The 21,298-nt window shown below is 44.5% G+C and overlaps 11 non-coding genes across 11 annotated transcripts; all 11 read left to right on the top strand.

Annotated features, from left to right (window-relative positions):
• The first annotated feature begins 20 nt into the window (after nucleotides 1-20).
• trnas-aga (transfer RNA serine (anticodon AGA)) lies at nucleotides 21-102 on the top strand. The gene has a single exon. It is a non-coding gene; the product is annotated as a tRNA-Ser (tRNA).
• Nucleotides 103-2,229: 2,127 nt separating this feature from the next.
• On the top strand, nucleotides 2,230-2,302 carry trnar-ucg (transfer RNA arginine (anticodon UCG)). Its single transcript has one exon. It is a non-coding gene; the product is annotated as a tRNA-Arg (tRNA).
• A 3,600-nt stretch (nucleotides 2,303-5,902) lies between these two features.
• trnar-ucg (transfer RNA arginine (anticodon UCG)) lies at nucleotides 5,903-5,975 on the top strand. Its single transcript has one exon. It is a non-coding gene; the product is annotated as a tRNA-Arg (tRNA).
• A 1,390-nt stretch (nucleotides 5,976-7,365) lies between these two features.
• trnas-aga (transfer RNA serine (anticodon AGA)) lies at nucleotides 7,366-7,447 on the top strand. The gene has a single exon. It is a non-coding gene; the product is annotated as a tRNA-Ser (tRNA).
• A 2,127-nt stretch (nucleotides 7,448-9,574) lies between these two features.
• Nucleotides 9,575-9,647, top strand: trnar-ucg (transfer RNA arginine (anticodon UCG)). The gene has a single exon. It is a non-coding gene; the product is annotated as a tRNA-Arg (tRNA).
• Nucleotides 9,648-11,038: 1,391 nt separating this feature from the next.
• Nucleotides 11,039-11,120, top strand: trnas-aga (transfer RNA serine (anticodon AGA)). Its single transcript has one exon. It is a non-coding gene; the product is annotated as a tRNA-Ser (tRNA).
• Nucleotides 11,121-13,247: 2,127 nt separating this feature from the next.
• On the top strand, nucleotides 13,248-13,320 carry trnar-ucg (transfer RNA arginine (anticodon UCG)). Its single transcript has one exon. It is a non-coding gene; the product is annotated as a tRNA-Arg (tRNA).
• A 1,391-nt stretch (nucleotides 13,321-14,711) lies between these two features.
• trnas-aga (transfer RNA serine (anticodon AGA)) lies at nucleotides 14,712-14,793 on the top strand. Its single transcript has one exon. It is a non-coding gene; the product is annotated as a tRNA-Ser (tRNA).
• A 2,127-nt stretch (nucleotides 14,794-16,920) lies between these two features.
• On the top strand, nucleotides 16,921-16,993 carry trnar-ucg (transfer RNA arginine (anticodon UCG)). The gene has a single exon. It is a non-coding gene; the product is annotated as a tRNA-Arg (tRNA).
• A 1,391-nt stretch (nucleotides 16,994-18,384) lies between these two features.
• trnas-aga (transfer RNA serine (anticodon AGA)) lies at nucleotides 18,385-18,466 on the top strand. The gene has a single exon. It is a non-coding gene; the product is annotated as a tRNA-Ser (tRNA).
• Nucleotides 18,467-20,593: 2,127 nt separating this feature from the next.
• trnar-ucg (transfer RNA arginine (anticodon UCG)) lies at nucleotides 20,594-20,666 on the top strand. The gene has a single exon. It is a non-coding gene; the product is annotated as a tRNA-Arg (tRNA).
• The last annotated feature ends 632 nt before the right edge of the window (nucleotides 20,667-21,298 follow it).

Genomic DNA, 21,298 nt, shown 5'->3' with positions numbered 1-21,298 from the left:
CTCAGGACGCAGTGCCGTCTGTAGTCATGGCCGAGTGGTTAAGGTGATGGATTAGAAATCCATTGGTGTCTCCCCACGTAGATTCGAATCCTGCTGACTATGTTTTCCGTGCTTTGCTGCTGGAACAATTCAAAGTTCAGAATGCCCGTTTTGCAAACCAGGCCTGTAATTTGATTAGACTTGAGAAACTCGAGTTCTTCATCAGAAATGCTCCACATTTAAAACATTATCTCTGTTTCTCTTTCCAGATACACTGCTCGACACATCGGGTTTCTGCAGTTGTTATTGAACGCCCTGAGCAGAAGTGCTGCTTTTCATTAGATTCCTTTAATCCCTTGTCCTCTGTTCTCTGACTCTGGTCATTGGCAACACTTCCTCTTGCTCGTCAGAGTGCTCATTCCCCACCGCTCCGTCTCCCATCATTACAAACAACTGCAGGAAATTGCCACTTAACCATCTTTGTTCCAAAGTGAAACTCACCAGCCTAGGAACTCTCTCCACCAAATGGGACTTCTCATCCCTGGACATGGAAAAGCCAGAGGATTGTGAAGAGATACTGTGAACATATTGTCAGTTGGCAGTTGGAAAAATGTTTAGGAAGCAAACCATATAATTTAGGCTCCAGCTTTGGAAATCTTGAGAAACTCTTTGGGAAATGGAATCACAGGAGATTGAAGAAGTGTAAATTGTCAGTCCGAGTAGAGGAAGGGACATTGACTCTGATGTTCTCGGCACAGGAATTGATCTGAGACATTGAAAGAATTATCGCTCCCGTACGTGAGCAATACAAACTTCATCTGGACGGTGGGACAATGAAAAACTCTGGAACACTCAAGACAATATCCAAATATTGACTGAGATCACGACAGTACGAGTACGATAGATGGGTCAGTTTTTGTCCAGTGTGTGCGGGAGGGATTCCTGACACAGTATGTAGACATGCCTTCAAGGGAAGAAGCCACTTTCGATTTAGTACTGGGTAACGAGCCTGGCCAGGTTTTAGATTTGGAAGTAGGTGAGCACTGTGGAGACAGCGATCACAATTCTCTCAGGTTTACTTTCGTGATGGAAAGGGATAGGTGTACTCCACGGAGCAAGAGTTTCAGCTGGTGGAAGGGAAATCACGATGCAATGAGGTAAGATTTAGGAAGCGCAGAGTTGGGTAGGAAACTGTAGGGGGTGAGCACATTAAAAATGTGAAGCTTATTCAAGGAAAAGCTCTTGTGTGTCCTCGATAAGTATGTACCTGCCAGGCAGGGAGGAAGATATAGAACGCGTGAGCCGTGGTTTACTAAGGAAGGTGGAATCCCTGGTCAAGAAGAACAAGAAGTCTTATGTTAGGACAAAACGTGAAAACTCAGTTAGAGCGCTCGAGGTTTCCAACGATCTCAGGAAAGACCTAAAAAGAGAGCTGGGAAGAGCCAGGAGGAGACATGAGAAGTTGTTGGCAGATAGGATCAGGGTTAACGCTAAGGCTTTCCATAGGTATGTCAGGAATAAAAGAATGACGAGAGTTAAATCTGGGACAATCAAGGATAATAGTGGGAAGTCGTGTGTGGAGTCAGTGGAGATAGAGGAAGCACTAAATAAATATTTTTCGACAGAGTTCGCTATAGATAATGAAAATGTTGGCGAGGAAGATACAGAGATACTTGCGTCTAGACTAGAAGAGATTGAGGTTCACAAGGAAGAGATATTAGAAATACTGCAGAGTGTGAAAATAGATAAGTCAGCTGGGCCGGATGGGATCTATCTGATGTTGTTTAGCAAATGCACTGCAGGAAGGTACAAATCAAGCTGATGCTAACAACGGCTCGTTTTGAGCCGCTAATTTCCAGTGAAGTGGCGGCGCCAATAAAAGGTGTCACGCAGCTCGTCTAATTCCACATCCTGAGCTCGAAATGAGCAGATGTCTCTCGCTGAGTTTCGCCAGGGTCTTGCTTAGACGACACCATGACACGTTTTCACTGGAGTAGATCATGAAATCGCGTCGTGAATGTGAATAAAACGATGGGCACTTCCAGCAGAGAAGGAGGCGACCCTGAAGCAGGCAGCTCTGGACAAATGTTTCTCCTTTGCCAGTGAAAGGCACTGCTTCACAAATTGGAAACTTCGAAGTGAAGCAGTGTTGGTGATTATCTTCGCTGCTTGTTCACCTTTTTAATTCTGATTCCGTGAAAGTCCATGGCATTACATATCGACATTCTGCCGTGGCTGTGCGCGTCTATTGGGCCAGTAGCGTAATGGATAACGCGTCTGACTTCGGATCAGAAGATTGTAGGTTCGAGTCCTACCTGGCTCGTGGGGAATGTCTCACTTTAACCGTGCCCCTCGTTGACGCTCCCCTGCAAAGCCCTGCCGGGACGTCGCTTCTGTGCTTCCGCATTTAAAACTTGCATTTGTCTTATTGTCCATTTCAAATTCCAGCTCACCACAACGGAGACCTCTGTCGGTTTGGGGGTGCCTTTGTGGGTGAAAATGAGCATGAGTTCCTCAAAAGAGTGACAAGTCGTTGTGGAAGTGTCATACATCTGTGCCATTTAAGAACACAGGATAAAGTCATTGACATTTGCCCTGGGAACATTAGAACACACGACACTTTGGGCCAAAGTTGGAAACTGCGACTGGAATAGATGGCTCTCTGATCAGGCGGAAAGGCCTTTTCCCACTTTGTAAATCTACGAAGACAAGTTGAAAATAATCTGCAACGAAAATGTTCATAAAGGGTGTTTTATTTACACTAAATACGATAGTATCTATCGCCTTGTCTTGTTATTTACTTGTGAAGATTCGGTACTCTCAGCACCGTGGCCCGGATCGTATTCCCGCTCATGGAATGGTTGTATTGTTCAGCTAACATATCGGTGTACCAGTACTTCTGCCGATTTTCCGATGCTAGCAGGTCATTGGTTTTGTCCAAAACATTATGAATGTTAACATAATACAAATAGCTGCAGTTGCTGGAAATCTGAGCCTAAAACGAAAATTGTTTGCGGAACGCAGAAAGACTGGCAACAGAAACATCGACTTTCCTGCTCCTCGGATGCTGCTGTGCTTTTCCAGCATTTTCTGATCTAAAATCAGGTTTCCAGCATCTGCAGTCCTCACTCCTGCCGAGTTCCTTCAGTGTCGCTGGTTCCCAATTCAAGAACTCCATCTCTGGCGGTTTCATATCTGTACCTCCATGCTGTGGAATTGAAGAGTGAAGAAAAGTAACTCACCCCCTCCATCTCTGGGGTAATTAGGGGCTGAAAGTGAATCGTATCACATTGAAGTATATCTACAAGCGACTTAATCTCTGTCTTTTATTGGGAACCATCTCTTTCATTGTAACCATCAGGAAAGACCATTTCGTTCGCTAAATAAAGAAATGAATATGTCACTAACCTTTGTTTGTTTCATGTCCAAGAATACTCAGATCAATAGCTCCCTTGATTACCTCTGCTGGTCATGTTCGCAAAGAGATCGAGCAAATTGCCAAGTGTGATTTTCCTTTCAATAAATAATTTTGACTCAATTTTGCTGCAAATATCTTTTCCTAACTTTGTGCTTTTCTTCTTTGACATTGGTGTCTCGCACCTTACAAATGACAGCAAAGGTATGAATGGAGATGGAAACATTTCACTCAAGTCAGCGGCAGCTTTCAATGAGATCACGGCTGATTTGGTCAGTGCTCAGGACGCAGTGCCGTCTGTAGTCATGGCCGAGTGGTTAAGGTGATGGATTAGAAGTCCATTGGTGTCTCCCCACGTAGATTCGAATCCTGCTGACTATGTTTTTCGTGCTTTGCTGCTGGAACAATTCAAAGTTCAGAATGCCCGTTTTGCAAACCAGGCCTGTAATTTGATTAGACTTGAGAAACTCGAGTTCTTCATCAGAAATGCTCCACATTTAAAACATTATCTCTGTTTCTCTTTCCAGATACACTGCTCGACACATCGGGTTTCTGCAGTTGTTATTGAACGCCCTGAGCAGAAGTGCTGCTTTTCATTAGATTCCTTTAATCCCTTGTCCTCTGTTCTCTGACTCTGGTCATTGGCAACACTTCCTCTTGCTCGTCAGAGTGCTCATTCCCCACCGCTCCGTCTCCCATCATTACAAACAACCGCAGGAAATTGCCACTTAACCATCTTTGTTCCAAAGTGAAACTCACCAGCCTAGGAACTCTCTCCACCAAATGGGACTTCTCATCCCTGGACATGGAAAAGCCAGAGGATTGTGAAGAGATACTGTGAACATATTGTCAGTTGGCAGTTGGAAAAATGTTTAGGAAGCAAACCATATAATTTAGGCTCCAGCTTTGGAAATCTTGAGAAACTCTTTGGGAAATGGAATCACAGGAGATTGAAGAAGTGTAAATTGTCAGTCCGAGTAGAGGAAGGGACATTGACTCTGATGTTCTCGGCACAGGAATTGATCTGAGACATTGAAAGAATTATCGCTCCCGTACGTGAGCAATACAAACTTCATCTGGACGGTGGGACAATGAAAAACTCTGGAACACTCAAGACAATATCCAAATATTGACTGAGATCACGACAGTACGAGTACGATAGATGGGTCAGTTTTTGTCCAGTGTGTGCGGGAGGGATTCCTGACACAGTATGTAGACATGCCTTCAAGGGAAGAAGCCACTTTCGATTTAGTACTGGGTAACGAGCCTGGCCAGGTTTTAGATTTGGAAGTAGGTGAGCACTGTGGAGACAGTGATCACAATTCTCTCAGGTTTACTTTCGTGATGGAAAGGGATAGGTGTACTCCACGGAGCAAGAGTTTCAGCTGGTGGAAGGGAAATCACGATGCAATGAGGTAAGATTTAGGAAGCGCAGAGTTGGGTAGGAAACTGTAGGGGGTGAGCACATTAAAAATGTGAAGCTTATTCAAGGAAAAGCTCTTGTGTGTCCTCGATAAGTATGTACCTGCCAGGCAGGGAGGAAGATATAGAACGCGTGAGCCGTGGTTTACTAAGGAAGGTGGAATCCCTGGTCAAGAAGAACAAGAAGTCTTATGTTAGGACAAAACGTGAAAACTCAGTTAGAGCGCTCGAGGTTTCCAACGATCTCAGGAAAGACCTAAAAAGAGAGCTGGGAAGAGCCAGGAGGAGACATGAGAAGTTGTTGGCAGATAGGATCAGGGTTAACGCTAAGGCTTTCCATAGGTATGTCAGGAATAAAAGAATGACGAGAGTTAAATCTGGGACAATCAAGGATAATAGTGGGAAGTCGTGTGTGGAGTCAGTGGAGATAGAGGAAGCACTAAATAAATATTTTTCGACAGAGTTCGCTATAGATAATGAAAATGTTGGCGAGGAAGATACAGAGATACTTGCGTCTAGACTAGAAGAGATTGAGGTTCACAAGGAAGAGATATTAGAAATACTGCAGAGTGTGAAAATAGATAAGTCAGCTGGGCCGGATGGGATCTATCTGATGTTGTTTAGCAAATGCACTGCAGGAAGGTACAAATCAAGCTGATGCTAACAACGGCTCGTTTTGAGCCGCTAATTTGCAGTGAAGTGGCGGCGCCAATAAAAGGTGTCACGCAGCTCGTCTAATTCCACATCCTGAGCTCGAAATGAGCAGATGTCTCTCGCTGAGTTTCGGCAGGGTCTTGCTTAGACGACACCATGACACGTTTTCACTGGAGTAGATCATGAAATCGCGTCGTGAATGTGAATAAAACGATGGGCACTTCCAGCAGAGAAGGAGGCGACCCTGAAGCAGGCAGCTCTGGACAAATGTTTCTCCTTTGCCAGTGAAAGGCACTGCTTCACAAATTGGAAACTTCGAAGTGAAGCAGTGTTGGTGATTATCTTCGCTGCTTGTTCACCTTTTTAATTCTGATTCCGTGAAAGTCCATGGCATTACATATCGACATTCTGCCGGGGCTGTGCGCGTCTATTGGGCCAGTAGCGTAATGGATAACGCGTCTGACTTCGGATCAGAAGATTGTAGGTTCGAGTCCTACCTGGCTCGTGGGGAATGTCTCACTTTAACCGTGCCCCTCGTTGACGCTCCCCTGCAAAGCCCTGCCGGGACGTCGCTTCTGTGCTTCCGCATTTAAAACTTGCATTTGTCTTATTGTCCATTTCAAATTCCAGCTCACCACAACGGAGACCTCTGTCGGTTTGGGGGTGCCTTTGTGGGTGAAAATGAGCATGAGTTCCTCAAAAGAGTGACAAGTCGTTGTGGAAGTGTCATACATCTGTGCCATTTAAGAACACAGGATAAAGTCATTGACATTTGCCCTGGGAACATTAGAACACACGACACTTTGGGCCAAAGTTGGAAACTGCGACTGGAATAGATGGCTCTCTGATCAGGCGGAATGGCCTTTTCCCACTTTGTAAATCTACGAAGACAAGTTGAAAATAATCTGCAACGAAAATGTTCATAAAGGGTGTTTTATTTACACTAAATACGATAGTATCTATCGCCTTGTCTTGTTATTTACTTGTGAAGATTCGGTACTCTCAGCACCGTGGCAGGATCGTATTCCCGCTCATGGAATGGTTGTATTGTTCAGCTAACATATCGGTGTACCAGTACTTCTGCCGATTTTCCGATGCTAGCAGCTCATTGGTTTTGTCCAAAACATTATGAATGTTAACATAATACAAATAGCTGCAGTTGCTGGAAATCTGAGCCTAAAACGAAAATTGTTTGCGGAACGCAGAAAGACTGGCAACAGAAACATCGACTTTCCTGCTCCTCGGATGCTGCTGTGCTTTTCCAGCATTTTCTGATCTAAAATCAGGTTTCCAGCATCTGCAGTCCTCACTCCTGCCGAGTTCCTTCAGTGTCGCTGGTTCCCAATTCAAGAACTCCATCTCTGGCGGTTTCATATCTGTACCTCCATGCTGTGGAATTGAAGAGTGAAGAAAAGTAACTCACCCCCTCCATCTCTGGGGTAATTAGGGGCTGAAAGTGAATCGTATCACATTGAAGTATATCTACAAGCGACTTAATCTCTGTCTTTTATTGGGAACCATCTCTTTCATTGTAACCATCAGGAAAGACCATTTCGTTCGCTAAATAAAGAAATGAATATGTCACTAACCTTTGTTTGTTTCATGTCCAAGAATACTCAGATCAATAGCTCCCTTGATTACCTCTGCTGGTCATGTTCGCAAAGAGATCGAGCAAATTGCCAAGTGTGATTTTCCTTTCAATAAATAATTTTGACTCAATTTTGCTGCAAATATCTTTTCCTAACTTTGTGCTTTTCTTCTTTGACATTGGTGTCTCGCACCTTACAAATGACAGCAAAAGTATGAATGGAGATGGAAACATTTCACTCAAGTCAGCGGCAGCTTTCAATGAGATCACGGCTGATTTGGTCAGTGCTCAGGACGCAGTGCCGTCTGTAGTCATGGCCGAGTGGTTAAGGCGATGGATTAGAAATCCATTGGGGTCTCCCCACGTAGATTCGAATCCTGCTGACTCTGTTTTCCGTGCTTTGCTGCTGGAACAATTCAAAGTTCAGAAAGCCCGTTTTGCAAACCAGGCCTGTAATTTGATTAGACTTGAGAAACTCGAGTTCTTCATCAGAAATGCTCCACATTTAAAACATTATCTCTGTTTCTCTTTCCAGATACACTGCTCGACACATCGGATTTCTGCAGTTGTTATTGAACGCCCTGAGCAGAAGTGCTGCTTTTCATTAGATTCCTTTAATCCCTTGTCCTCTGTTCTCTGAGTCTGGTCATTGGCAACACTTCCTCTTGCTCGTCAGAGTGCTCATTCCCCACCGCTCCGTCTCCCATCATTACGAACAACCGCAGGAAATTGCCACTTAACCATCTTTGTTCCAAAGTGAAACTCACCAGCCTAGGAACTCTCTCCACCAAATGGGACTTCTCATCCCTGGACATGGAAAAGCCAGAGGATTGTGAAGAGATACTGTGAACATATTGTCAGTTGGCAGTTGGAAAAATGTTTAGGAAGCAAACCATATAATTTAGGCTCCAGCTTTGGAAATCTTGAGAAACTCTTTGGGAAATGGAATCACAGGAGATTGAAGAAGTGTAAATTGTCAGTCCGAGTAGAGGAAGGGACATTGACTCTGATGTTCTCGGCACAGGAATTGATCTGAGACATTGAAAGAATTATCGCTCCCGTACGTGAGCAATACAAACTTCATCTGGACGGTGGGACAATGAAAAACTCTGGAACACTCAAGACAATATCCAAATATTGACTGAGATCACGACAGTACGAGTACGATAGATGGGTCAGTTTTTGTCCAGTGTGTGCGGGAGGGATTCCTGACACAGTATGTAGACATGCCTTCAAGGGAAGAAGCCACTTTCGATTTAGTACTGGGTAACGAGCCTGGCCAGGTTTTAGATTTGGAAGTAGGTGAGCACTGTGGAGACAGCGATCACAATTCTCTCAGGTTTACTTTCGTGATGGAAAGGGATAGGTGTACTCCACGGAGCAAGAGTTTCAGCTGGTGGAAGGGAAATCACGATGCAATGAGGTAAGATTTAGGAAGCGCAGAGTTGGGTAGGAAACTGTAGGGGGTGAGCACATTAAAAATGTGAAGCTAATTCAAGGAAAAGCTCCTGTGTGTCCTCGATAAGTATGTACCTGCCAGGCAGGGAGGAAGATATAGAACGCGTGAGCCGTGGTTTACTAAGGAAGGTGGAATCCCTGGTCAAGAAGAACAAGAAGTCTTATGTTAGGACAAAACGTGAAAACTCAGTTAGAGCGCTCGAGGTTTCCAACGATCTCAGGAAAGACCTAAAAAGAGAGCTGGGAAGAGCCAGGAGGAGACATGAGAAGTTGTTGGCAGATAGGATCAGGGTTAACGCTAAGGCTTTCCATAGGTATGTCAGGAATAAAAGAATGACGAGAGTTAAATCTGGGACAATCAAGGATAATAGTGGGAAGTCGTGTGTGGAGTCAGTGGAGATAGAGGAAGCACTAAATAAATATTTTTCGACAGAGTTCGCTATAGATAATGAAAATGTTGGCGAGGAAGATACAGAGATACTTGCGTCTAGACTAGAAGAGATTGAGGTTCACAAGGAAGAGATATTAGAAATACTGCAGAGTGTGAAAATAGATAAGTCAGCTGGGCCGGATGGGATCTATCTGATGTTGTTTAGCAAATGCACTGCAGGAAGGTACAAATCAAGCTGATGCTAACAACGGCTCGTTTTGAGCCGCTAATTTGCAGTGAAGTGGCGGCGCCAATAAAAGGTGTCACGCAGCTCGTCTAATTCCACATCCTGAGCTCGAAATGAGCAGATGTCTCTCGCTGAGTTTCGGCAGGGTCTTGCTTAGACGACACCATGACACGTTTTCACTGGAGTAGATCATGAAATCGCGTCGTGAATGTGAATAAAACGATGGGCACTTCCAGCAGAGAAGGAGGCGACCCTGAAGCAGGCAGCTCTGGACAAATGTTTCTCCTTTGCCAGTGAAAGGCACTGCTTCACAAATTGGAAACTTCGAAGTGAAGCAGTGTTGGTGATTATCTTCGCTGCTTGTTCACCTTTTTAATTCTGATTCCGTGAAAGTCCATGGCATTACATATCGACATTCTGCCGTGGCTGTGCGCGTCTATTGGGCCAGTAGCGTAATGGATAACGCGTCTGACTTCGGATCAGAAGATTGTAGGTTCGAGTCCTACCTGGCTCGTGGGGAATGTCTCACTTTAACCGTGCCCCTCGTTGACGCTCCCCTGCAAAGCCCTGCCGGGACGTCGCTTCTGTGCTTCCGCATTTAAAACTTGCATTTGTCTTATTGTCCATTTCAAATTCCAGCTCACCACAACGGAGACCTCTGTCGGTTTGGGGGTGCCTTTGTGGGTGAAAATGAGCATGAGTTCCTCAAAAGAGTGACAAGTCGTTGTGGAAGTGTCATACATCTGTGCCATTTAAGAACACAGGATAAAGTCATTGACATTTGCCCTGGGAACATTAGAACACACGACACTTTGGGCCAAAGTTGGAAACTGCGACTGGAATAGATGGCTCTCTGATCAGGCGGAATGGCCTTTTCCCACTTTGTAAATCTACGAAGACAAGTTGAAAATAATCTGCAACGAAAATGTTCATAAAGGGTGTTTTATTTACACTAAATACGATAGTATCTATCGCCTTGTCTTGTTATTTACTTGTGAAGATTCGGTACTCTCAGCACCGTGGCCCGGATCGTATTCCCGCTCATGGAATGGTTGTATTGTTCAGCTAACATATCGGTGTACCAGTACTTCTGCCGATTTTCCGATGCTAGCAGCTCATTGGTTTTGTCCAAAACATTATGAATGTTAACATAATACAAATAGCTGCAGTAGCTGGAAATCTGAGCCTAAAACGAAAATTGTTTGCGGAACGCAGAAAGACTGGCAACAGAAACATCGACTTTCCTGCTCCTCGGATGCTGCTGTGCTTTTCCAGCATTTTCTGATCTAAAATCAGGTTTCCAGCATCTGCAGTCCTCACTCCTGCCGAGTTCCTTCAGTGTCGCTGGTTCCCAATTCAAGAACTCCATCTCTGGCGGTTTCATATCTGTACCTCCATGCTGTGGAATTGAAGAGTGAAGAAAAGTAACTCACCCCCTCCATCTCTGGGGTAATTAGGGGCTGAAAGTGAATCGTATCACATTGAAGTATATCTACAAGCGACTTAATCTCTGTCTTTTATTGGGAACCATCTCTTTCATTGTAACCATCAGGAAAGACCATTTCGTTCGCTAAATAAAGAAATGAATATGTCACTAACCTTTGTTTGTTTCATGTCCAAGAATACTCAGATCAATAGCTCCCTTGATTACCTCTGCTGGTCATGTTCGCAAAGAGATCGAGCAAATTGCCAAGTGTGATTTTCCTTTCAATAAATAATTTTGACTCAATTTTGCTGCAAATATCTTTTCCTAACTTTGTGCTTTTCTTCTTTGACATTGGTGTCTCGCACCTTACAAATGACAGCAAAGGTATGAATGGAGATGGAAACATTTCACTCAAGTCAGCGGCAGCTTTCAATGAGATCACGGCTGATTTGGTCAGTGCTCAGGACGCAGTGCCGTCTGTAGTCATGGCCGAGTGGTTAAGGCGATGGATTAGAAATCCATTGGGGTCTCCCCACGTAGATTCGAATCCTGCTGACTACGTTTTCCGTGCTTTGCTGCTGGAACAATTCAAAGTTCAGAAAGCCCGTTTTGCAAACCAGGCCTGTAATTTGATTAGACTTGAGAAACTCGAGTTCTTCATCAGAAATGCTCCACATTTAAAACATTATCTCTGTTTCTCTTTCCAGATACACTGCTCGACACATCGGGTTTCTGCAGTTGTTATTGAACGCCCTGAGCAGAAGTGCTGCTTTTCATTAGATTCCTTTAATCCCTTGTCCTCTGTTCTCTGACTCTGGTCATTGGCAACACTTCCTCTTGCTCGTCAGAGTGCTCATTCCCCACCGCTCCGTCTCCCATCATTACAAACAACCGCAGGAAATTGCCACTTCACCATCTTTGTTCCAAAGTGAAACTCACCAGCCTAGGAACTCTCTCCACCAAATGGGACTTCTCATCCCTGGACATGGAAAAGCCAGAGGATTGTGAAGAGATACTGTGAACATATTGTCAGTTGGCAGTTGGAAAAATGTTTAGGAAGCAAACCATATAATTTAGGCTCCAGCTTTGGAAATCTTGAGAAACTCTTTGGGAAATGGAATCACAGGAGATTGAAGAAGTGTAAATTGTCAGTCCGAGTAGAGGAAGGGACATTGACTCTGATGTTCTCGGCACAGGAATTGATCTGAGACATTGAAAGAATTATCGCTCCCGTACGTGAGCAATACAAACTTCATCTGGACGGTGGGACAATGAAAAACTCTGGAACACTCAAGACAATATCCAAATATTGACTGAGATCACGACAGTACGAGTACGATAGATGGGTCAGTTTTTGTCCAGTGTGTGCGGGAGGGATTCCTGACACAGTATGTAGACATGCCTTCAAGGGAAGAAGCCACTTTCGATTTAGTACTGGGTAACGAGCCTGGCCAGGTTTTAGATTTGGAAGTAGGTGAGCACTGTGGAGACAGCGATCACAATTCTCTCAGGTTTACTTTCGTGATGGAAAGGGATAGGTGTACTCCACGGAGCAAGAGTTTCAGCTGGTGGAAGGGAAATCACGATGCAATGAGGTAAGATTTAGGAAGCGCAGAGTTGGGTAGGAAACTGTAGGGGGTGAGCACATTAAAAATGTGAAGCTTATTGAAGGAAAAGCTCCTGTGTGTCCTCGATAAGTATGTACCTGCCAGGCAGGGAGGAAGATATAGAACGCGTGAGCCGTGGTTTACTAAGGAAGGTGGAATCCCTGGTCAAGAAGAACAAGAAGTCTTATGTTAGGACAAAACGTGAAAACTCAGTTAGAGCGCTCGAGGTTTCCAACGATCTCAGGAAAGACCTAAAAAGAGAGCTGGGAAGAGCCAGGAGGAGACATGAGAAGTTGTTGGCAGATACGATCAGGGTTAACGCTAAGGCTTTCCATAGGTATGTCAGGAATAAAAGAATGACGAGAGTTAAATCTGGGACAATCAAGGATAATAGTGGGAAGTCGTGTGTGGAGTCAGTGGAGATAGAGGAAGCACTAAATAAATATTTTTCGACAGAGTTCGCTATAGATAATGAAAATGTTGGCGAGGAAGATACAGAGATACTTGCGTCTAGACTAGAAGAGATTGAGGTTCACAAGGAAGAGATATTAGAAATACTGCAGAGTGTGAAAATAGATAAGTCAGCTGGGCCGGATGGGATCTATCTGATGTTGTTTAGCAAATGCACTGCAGGAAGGTACAAATCAAGCTGATGCTAACAACGGCTCGTTTTGAGCCGCTAATTTGCAGTGAAGTGGCGGCGCCAATAAAAGGTGTCACGCAGCTCGTCTAATTCCACATCCTGAGCTCGAAATGAGCAGATGTCTCTCGCTGAGTTTCGGCAGGGTCTTGCTTAGACGACACCATGACACGTTTTCACTGGAGTAGATCATGAAATCGCGTCGTGAATGTGAATAAAACGATGGGCACTTCCAGCAGAGAAGGAGGCGACCCTGAAGCAGGCAGCTCTGGACAAATGTTTCTCCTTTGCCAGTGAAAGGCACTGCTTCACAAATTGGAAACTTCGAAGTGAAGCAGTGTTGGTGATTATCTTCGCTGCTTGTTCACCTTTTTAATTCTGATTCCGTGAAAGTCCATGGCATTACATATCGACATTCTGCCGTGGCTGTGCGCGTCTATTGGGCCAGTAGCGTAATGGATAACGCGTCTGACTTCGGATCAGAAGATTGTAGGTTCGAGTCCTACCTGGCTCGTGGGGAATGTCTCACTTTAACCGTGCCCCTCGTTGACGCTCCCCTGCAAAGCCCTGCCGGGACGTCGCTTCTGTGCTTCCGCATTTAAAACTTGCATTTGTCTTATTGTCCATTTCAAATTCCAGCTCACCACAACGGAGACCTCTGTCGGTTTGGGGGTGCCTTTGTGGGTGAAAATGAGCATGAGTTCCTCAAAAGAGTGACAAGTCGTTGTGGAAGTGTCATACATCTGTGCCATTTAAGAACACAGGATAAAGTCATTGACATTTGCCCTGGGAACATTAGAACACACGACACTTTGGGCCAAAGTTGGAAACTGCGACTGGAATAGATGGCTCTCTGATCAGGCGGAATGGCCTTTTCCCACTTTGTAAATCTACGAAGACAAGTTGAAAATAATCTGCAACGAAAATGTTCATAAAGGGTGTTTTATTTACACTAAATACGATAGTATCTATCGCCTTGTCTTGTTATTTACTTGTGAAGATTCGGTACTCTCAGCACCGTGGCCCGGATCGTATTCCCGCTCATGGAATGGTTGTATTGTTCAGCTAACATATCGGTGTACCAGTACTTCTGCCGATTTTCCGATGCTAGCAGCTCATTGGTTTTGTCCAAAACATTATGAATGTTAACATAATACAAATAGCTGCAGTTGCTGGAAATCTGAGCCTAAAACGAAAATTGTTTGCGGAACGCAGAAAGACTGGCAACAGAAACATCGACTTTCCTGCTCCTCGGATGCTGCTGTGCTTTTCCAGCATTTTCTGATCTAAAATCAGGTTTCCAGCATCTGCAGTCCTCACTCCTGCCGAGTTCCTTCAGTGTCGCTGGTTCCCAATTCAAGAACTCCATCTCTGGCGGTTTCATATCTGTACCTCCATGCTGTGGAATTGAAGAGTGAAGAAAAGTAACTCACCCCCTCCATCTCTGGGGTAATTAGGGGCTGAAAGTGAATCGTATCACATTGAAGTATATCTACAAGCGACTTAATCTCTGTCTTTGATTGGGAACCATCTCTTTCATTGTAACCATCAGGAAAGACCATTTCGTTCGCTAAATAAAGAAATGAATATGTCACTAACCTTTGTTTGTTTCATGTCCAAGAATACTCAGATCAATAGCTCCCTTGATTACCTCTGCTGGTCATGTTCGCAAAGAGATCGAGCAAATTGCCAAGTGTGATTTTCCTTTCAATAAATAATTTTGACTCAATTTTGCTGCAAATATCTTTTCCTAACTTTGTGCTTTTCTTCTTTGACATTGGTGTCTCGCACCTTACAAATGACAGCAAAGGTATGAATGGAGATGGAAACATTTCACTCAAGTCAGCGGCAGCTTTCAATGAGATCACGGCTGATTTGGTCAGTGCTCAGGACGCAGTGCCGTCTGTAGTCATGGCCGAGTGGTTAAGGCGATGGATTAGAAATCCATTGGGGTCTCCCCACGTAGATTCGAATCCTGCTGACTACGTTTTCCGTGCTTTGCTGCTGGAACAATTCAAAGTTCAGAAAGCCCGTTTTGCAAACCAGGCCTGTAATTTGATTAGACTTGAGAAACTCGAGTTCTTCATCAGAAATGCTCCACATTTAAAACATTATCTCTGTTTCTCTTTCCAGATACACTGCTCGACACATCGGGTTTCTGCAGTTGTTATTGAACGCCCTGAGCAGAAGTGCTGCTTTTCATTAGATTCCTTTAATCCCTTGTCCTCTGTTCTCTGACTCTGGTCATTGGCAACACTTCCTCTTGCTCGTCAGAGTGCTCATTCCCCACCGCTCCGTCTCCCATCATTACAAACAACCGCAGGAAATTGCCACTTAACCATCTTTGTTCCAAAGTGAAACTCACCAGCCTAGGAACTCTCTCCACCAAATGGGACTTCTCATCCCTGGACATGGAAAAGCCAGAGGATTGTGAAGAGATACTGTGAACATATTGTCAGTTGGCAGTTGGAAAAATGTTTAGGAAGCAAACCATATAATTTAGGCTCGAGCTTTGGAAATCTTGAGAAACTCTTTGGGAAATGGAATCACAGGAGATTGAAGAAGTGTAAATTGTCAGTCCGAGTAGAGGAAGGGACATTGACTCTGATGTTCTCGGCACAGGAATTGATCTGAGACATTGAAAGAATTCTCGCTCCCGTACGTGAGCAATACAAACTTCATCTGGACGGTGGGACAATGAAAAACTCTGGAACACTCAAGACAATATCCAAATATTGACTGAGATCACGACAGTACGAGTACGATAGATGGGTCAGTTTTTGTCCAGTGTGTGCGGGAGGGATTCCTGACACAGTATGTAGACATGCCTTCAAGGGAAGAAGCCACTTTCGATTTAGTACTGGGTAACGAGCCTGGCCAGGTTTTAGATTTGGAAGTAGGTGAGCACTGTGGAGACAGCGATCACAATTCTCTCAGGTTTACTTTCGTGATGGAAAGGGATAGGTGTACTCCACGGAGCAAGAGTTTCAGCTGGTGGAAGGGAAATCACGATGCAATGAGGTAAGATTTAGGAAGCGCAGAGTTGGGTAGGAAACTGTAGGGGGTGAGCACATTAAAAATGTGAAGCTTATTCAAGGAAAAGCTCCTGTGTGTCCTCGATAAGTATGTACCTGCCAGGCAGGGAGGAAGATATAGAACGCGTGAGCCGTGGTTTACTAAGGAAGGTGGAATCCCTGGTCAAGAAGAACAAGAAGTCTTATGTTAGGACAAAACGTGAAAACTCAGTTAGAGCGCTCGAGGTTTCCAACGATCTCAGGAAAGACCTAAAAAGAGAGCTGGGAAGAGCCAGGAGGAGACATGAGAAGTTGTTGGCAGATAGGATCAGGGTTAACGCTAAGGCTTTCCATAGGTATGTCAGGAATAAAAGAATGACGAGAGTTAAATCTGGGACAATCAAGGATAATAGTGGGAAGTCGTGTGTGGAGTCAGTGGAGATAGAGGAAGCACTAAATAAATATTTTTCGACAGAGTTCGCTATAGATAATGAAAATGTTGGCGAGGAAGATACAGAGATACTTGCGTCTAGACTAGAAGAGATTGAGGTTCACAAGGAAGAGATATTAGAAATACTGCAGAGTGTGAATATAGATAAGTCAGCTGGGCCGGATGGGATCTATCTGATGTTGTTTAGCAAATGCACTGCAGGAAGGTACAAATCAAGCTGATGCTAACAACGGCTCGTTTTGAGCCGCTAATTTGCAGTGAAGTGGCGGCGCCAATAAAAGGTGTCACGCAGCTCGTCTAATTCCACATCCTGAGCTCGAAATGAGCAGATGTCTCTCGCTGAATTTCGGCAGGGTCTTGCTTAGACGACACCATGACACGTTTTCACTGGAGTAGATCATGAAATCGCGTCGTGAATGTGAATAAAACGATGGGCACTTCCAGCAGAGAAGGAGGCGACCCTGAAGCAGGCAGCTCTGGACAAATGTTTCTCCTTTGCCAGTGAAAGGCACTGCTTCACAAATTGGAAACTTCGAAGTGAAGCAGTGTTGGTGATTATCTTCGCTGCTTGTTCACCTTTTTAATTCTGATTCCGTGAAAGTCCATGGCATTACATATCGACATTCTGCCGTGGCTGTGCGCGTCTATTGGGCCAGTAGCGTAATGGATAACGCGTCTGACTTCGGATCAGAAGATTGTAGGTTCGAGTCCTACCTGGCTCGTGGGGAATGTCTCACTTTAACCGTGCCCCTCGTTGATGCTCCCCTGCAAAGCCCTGCCGGGACGTCGCTTCTGTGCTTCCGCATTTAAAACTTGCATTTGTCTTATTGTCCATTTCAAATTCCAGCTCACCACAACGGAGACCTCTGTCGGTTTGGGGGTGCCTTTGTGGGTGAAAATGAGCATGAGTTCCTCAAAAGAGTGACAAGTCGTTGTGGAAGTGTCATACATCTGTGCCATTTAAGAACACAGGATAAAGTCATTGACATTTGCCCTGGGAACATTAGAACACACGACACTTTGGGCCAAAGTTGGAAACTGCGACTGGAATAGATGGCTCTCTGATCAGGCGGAATGGCCTTTTCCCACTTTGTAAATCTACGAAGACAAGTTGAAAATAATCTGCAACGAAAATGTTCATAAAGGGTGTTTTATTTACACTAAATACGATAGTATCTATCGCCTTGTCTTGTTATTTACTTGTGAAGATTCGGTACTCTCAGCACCGTGGCCCGGATCGTATTCCCGCTCATGGAATGGTTGTATTGTTCAGCTAACATATCGGTGTACCAGTACTTCTGCCGATTTTCCGATGCTAGCAGCTCATTGGTTTTGTCCAAAACATTATGAATGTTAACATAATACAAATAGCTGCAGTTGCTGGAAATCTGAGCCTAAAACGAAAATTGTTTGCGGAACGCAGAAAGACTGGCAACAGAAACATCGACATTCCTGCTCCTCGGATGCTGCTGTGCTTTTCCAGCATTTTCTGATCTAAGATCAGGTTTCCAGCATCTGCAGTCCTCACTCCTGCCGAGTTCCTTCAGTGTCGCTGGTTCCCAATTCAAGAACTCCATCTCTGGCGGTTTCATATCTGTACCTCCATGCTGTGGAATTGAAGAGTGAAGAAAAGTAACTCACCCCCTCCATCTCTGGGGTAATTAGGGGCTGAAAGTGAATCGTATCACATTGAAGTATATCTACAAGCGACTTAATCTCTGTCTTTGATTGGGAACCATCTCTTTCATTGTAACCATCAGGAAAGACCATTTCGTTCGCTAAATAAAGAAATGAATATGTCACTAACCTTTGTTTGTTTCATGTCCAAGAATACTCAGATCAATAGCTCCCTTGATTACCTCTGCTGGTCATGTTCGCAAAGAGATCGAGCAAATTGCCAAGTGTGATTTTCCTTTCAATAAATAATTTTGACTCAATTTTGCTGCAAATATCTTTTCCTAACTTTGTGCTTTTCTTCTTTGACATTGGTGTCTCGCACCTTACAAATGACAGCAAAGGTATGAATGGAGATGGAAACATTTCACTCAAGTCAGCGGCAGCTTTCAATGAGATCACGGCTGATTTGGTCAGTGCTCAGGACGCAGTGCTGTCTGTAGTCATGGCCGAGTGGTTAAGGCAATAGATTAGAAATCCATTGGGGTCTCCCCACGTAGATTCGAATCCTGCTGACTATGTTTTCCGTGCTTTGCTGCTGGAACAATTCAAAGTTCAGAAAGCCCGTTTTGCAAACCAGGCCTGTAATTTGATTAGACTTGAGAAACTCGAGTTCTTCATCAGAAATGCTCCACATTTAAAACATTATCTCTGTTTCTCTTTCCAGATACACTGCTCGACACATCGGGTTTCTGCAGTTGTTATTGAACGCCCTGAGCAGAAGTGCTGCTTTTCATTAGATTCCTTTAATCCCTTGTCCTCTGTTCTCTGACTCTGGTCATTGGCAACACTTCCTCTTGCTCGTCAGAGTGCTCATTCCCCACCGCTCCGTCTCCCATCATTACAAACAACCGCAGGAAATTGCCACTTAACCATCTTTGTTCCAAAGTGAAACTCACCAGCCTAGGAACTCTCTCCACCAAATGGGACTTCTCATCCCTGGACATGGAAAAGCCAGAGGATTGTGAAGAGATACTGTGAACATATTGTCAGTTGGCAGTTGGAAAAATGTTTAGGAAGCAAACCATATAATTTAGGCTCCAGCTTTGGAAATCTTGAGAAACTCTTTGGGAAATGGAATCACAGGAGATTGAAGAAGTGTAAATTGTCAGTCCGAGTAGAGGAAGGGACATTGACTCTGATGTTCTCGGCACAGGAATTGATCTGAGACATTGAAAGAATTATCGCTCCCGTACGTGAGCAATACAAACTTCATCTGGACGGTGGGACAATGAAAAACTCTGGAACACTCAAGACAATATCCAAATATTGACTGAGATCACGACAGTACGAGTACGATAGATGGGTCAGTTTTTGTCCAGTGTGTGCGGGAGGGATTCCTGACACAGTATGTAGACATGCCTTCAAGGGAAGAAGCCACTTTCGATTTAGTACTGGGTAACGAGCCTGGCCAGGTTTTAGATTTGGAAGTAGGTGAGCACTGTGGAGACAGCGATCACAATTCTCTCAGGTTTACTTTCGTGATGGAAAGGGATAGGTGTACTCCACGGAGCAAGAGTTTCAGCTGGTGGAAGGGAAATCACGATGCAATGAGGTAAGATTTAGGAAGCGCAGAGTTGGGTAGGAAACTGTAGGGGGTGAGCACATTAAAAATGTGAAGCTTATTCAAGGAAAAGCTCCTGTGTGTCCTCGATAAGTATGTACCTGCCAGGCAGGGAGGAAGATATAGAACGCGTGAGCCGTGGTTTACTAAGGAAGGTGGAATCCCTGGTCAAGAAGAACAAGAAGTCTTATGTTAGGACAAAACGTGAAAACTCAGTTAGAGCGCTCGAGGTTTCCAACGATCTCAGGAAAGACCTAAAAAGAGAGCTGGGAAGAGCCAGGAGGAGACATGAGAAGTTGTTGGCAGATACGATCAGGGTTAACGCTAAGGCTTTCCATAGGTATGTCAGGAATAAAAGAATGACGAGAGTTAAATCTGGGACAATCAAGGATAATAGTGGGAAGTCGTGTGTGGAGTCAGTGGAGATAGAGGAAGCACTAAATAAATATTTTTCGACAGAGTTCGCTATAGATAATGAAAATGTTGGCGAGGAAGATACAGAGATACTTGCGTCTAGACTAGAAGAGATTGAGGTTCACAAGGAAGAGATATTAGAAATACTGCAGAGTGTGAAAATAGATAAGTCAGCTGGGCCGGATGGGATCTATCTGATGTTGTTTAGCAAATGCACTGCAGGAAGGTACAAATCAAGCTGATGCTAACAACGGCTCGTTTTGAGCCGCTAATTTGCAGTGAAGTGGCGGCGCCAATAAAAGGTGTCACGCAGCTCGTCTAATTCCACATCCTGAGCTCGAAATGAGCAGATGTCTCTCGCTGAGTTTCGGCAGGGTCTTGCTTAGACGACACCATGACACGTTTTCACTGGAGTAGATCATGAAATCGCGTCGTGAATGTGAATAAAACGATGGGCACTTCCAGCAGAGAAGGAGGCGACCCTGAAGCAGGCAGCTCTGGACAAATGTTTCTCCTTTGCCAGTGAAAGGCACTGCTTCACAAATTGGAAACTTCGAAGTGAAGCAGTGTTGGTGATTATCTTCGCTGCTTGTTCACCTTTTTAATTCTGATTCCGTGAAAGTCCATGGCATTACATATCGACATTCTGCCGTGGCTGTGCGCGTCTATTGGGCCAGTAGCGTAATGGATAACGCGTCTGACTTCGGATCAGAAGATTGTAGGTTCGAGTCCTACCTGGCTCGTGGGGAATGTCTCACTTTAACCGTGCCCCTCGTTGACGCTCCCCTGCAAAGCCCTGCCGGGACGACGCTTCTGTGCTTCCGCATTTAAAACTTGCATTTGTCTTATTGTCCATTTCAAATTCCAGCTCACCACAACGGAGACCTCTGTCGGTTTGGGGGTGCCTTTGTGGGTGAAAATGAGCATGAGTTCCTCAAAAGAGTGACAAGTCGTTGTGGAAGTGTCATACATCTGTGCCATTTAAGAACACAGGATAAAGTCATTGACATTTGCCCTGGGAACATTAGAACACACGACACTTTGGGCCAAAGTTGGAAACTGCGACTGGAATAGATGGCTCTCTGATCAGGCGGAATGGCCTTTTCCCACTTTGTAAATCTACGAAGACAAGTTGAAAATAATCTGCAACGAAAATGTTCATAAAGGGTGTTTTATTTACACTAAATACGATAGTATCTATCGCCTTGTCTTGTTATTTACTTGTGAAGATTCGGTACTCTCAGCACCGTGGCCCGGATCGTATTCCCGCTCATGGAATGGTTGTATTGTTCAGCTAACATATCGGTGTACCAGTACTTCTGCCGATTTTCCGATGCTAGCAGCTCATTGGTTTTGTCCAAAACATTATGAATGT

Source organism: Chiloscyllium punctatum, chromosome 13 (assembly GCF_047496795.1).
Source record: "Chiloscyllium punctatum isolate Juve2018m chromosome 13, sChiPun1.3, whole genome shotgun sequence".
In the NCBI taxonomy this organism is placed as follows: Eukaryota; Metazoa; Chordata; class Chondrichthyes; order Orectolobiformes; family Hemiscylliidae; genus Chiloscyllium; species Chiloscyllium punctatum.
This window is presented reverse-complemented; position numbering and strand designations above follow the sequence as displayed.